Genomic DNA, 1922 nt, shown 5'->3' with positions numbered 1-1922 from the left:
TTTGGACGAATTGCATGACCCGCTCCATCCGCATTGCCTGCTGCGACATTGAATTTATATGCAGAATACTTGCCGATTCTGTCCACGTCGATAGGATACGCACCGATTCAGCAAGTGCTGGCCTAGCAAGCGTCAGCAGGACCAGTATCTTCTGCGCCGGTAGAATACGTACTGACTCCGTTCGGGCCGACAGAATACGTACTGGCTTCGTTCGAATCGGCGGGATCGTTTTACAAATAATGTGAAAAAAGCGATCAGTTCGTAATGAATGTTGATTCTAATTTTAACGATTTAACTGTACTTCAAAGTGATCATTTTATGTCATGTCGTATATAAAAATTAAATTCTTTAGTGCTAAAATAGAGTTTTTTACCTGTTTAGTCTACATTTTTAGATCTAATGGAATATGTCAATCAAATGCAAGAGCTCAGTGAGCAATCGTGCTTCATCCTTTGGATTCATCCTCTGATTACTCTGTTTTAGAACTAAAGAATTTTAATTTTTATATACGAGATGACATAAAATGATCGATAGATATTAGACGCAGTTAAATCATTAAAATATTCTAAATACTCGTACTAACAAGACATTAATGACTATTACTAATTCATATATTAACTTTGTGAATAAAAACTGTTGAGACAATAACGACGACAATCTTATTTACAAACTTAACAGGATAATGAAAATTCTTTAATTATTACTACTCAATCATCTTTCTCTAATCGAAAAAGGAAACGTCGTTTCTTTAATTAAAACCTACAGCCACAGATTTTACCTGATCAATACCTAGACAGAACATCATTAGTAACACATAAAATAGTTACTACTGATAACTTATCGTTTCACACAATAACAGTATCGCTTCCCGCCAGTACATAAGAAATAACGTATCAAATTAAACAACTGAGTGATAAAAATATCGTAGAACCTTCCACTTCTCCATTGCTTTCCGATCTAAATAGTATCCAAAAAGGCAGATTCATCGGATAATAATATAATAATAGGTGACGTATTTTGTACCGTAATTGATTATAGGAAGTTAAATGTAAAAATTATATAGATGATGCCTATCCTTTGCCTAATATTTGTGATATATTAGATCAACTTGGTAGTGCCAAGTATTTTCCAGTGCTAGATTATAGCCAGTGGTTTCCAACAAATTCCTGGATTCCGCTTGTGCCAGTGTTTCACGGTTCGGAATCCACAGAGGACTTCGAGGGTTGGTGATCGAAGTAGACTTGTAGTTTTACAATACAATATATTGAGTTGTCCGGAAAGTTCGTGCCGATTTGTGGTAGGTAGCGTAAGGACAGGTCTGAATATATCAGAACAATTGAAAACAAATGACATGCGTACATATTGTAAAAGACGATATTTCAGGCATACTTGGAAAAAAATTTAGTTGCGATACGTTAATTTTTGTCAGTTGTATACACCTTTGAATATGGAAGAAAACAAAGTGCATTTTAATGCTTTTATTTTATCGGAAAGGCAAAAATGCCACACAAGTGGCAAACAAGATATGCGCTGTTTATGGCGAAAGTGCTGTAGCTGAAAGAAGTGTGCGGAAGTGGTTTGCTAGATTTAAAGTTGGTGATTTCAATCTTGAAGATTAAGAACGTCCGAGTAGGCCCTCCACCACAAATGAAGATCAGATTAAAATACTGATCGAGAATAACTCACGCTATACGCTCATGCTATAAATTAGCAGAAATGTGTCAAAATCCACCATCTATGAGCATTTTATGGAGCTTGGCTACATAATTTTGATGTATGTGTTTCCCACGATTTAACGGAGAAAAATCTAATGGATCGCATTTCCATTTGCGACTCGCTCTATAAACACAACGAGGAGACACCATTTTTTAAGCAAGTAGTGACGGGGGATGAAAAATGGATCATTTACAATAATGTTGAGC

General features: G+C 35.7%; 1 pseudogene; it reads left to right on the top strand.

The window, feature by feature from the left end:
* The window catches only part of LOC108686435, a 6611-nt pseudogene extending 4992 nt beyond the window's left edge, over positions 1 to 1619 (top strand).
* The last annotated feature ends 303 nt before the right edge of the window (positions 1620 to 1922 follow it).

Source organism: Atta colombica, unplaced genomic scaffold (assembly GCF_001594045.1).
Source record: "Atta colombica isolate Treedump-2 unplaced genomic scaffold, Acol1.0 scaffold180, whole genome shotgun sequence".
Classification (NCBI taxonomy): Eukaryota; Metazoa; Arthropoda; class Insecta; order Hymenoptera; family Formicidae; genus Atta; species Atta colombica.
The sequence above is the reverse complement of the archived record's forward strand: the minus strand, read 5'-3'. Positions and strand labels throughout refer to the sequence as shown.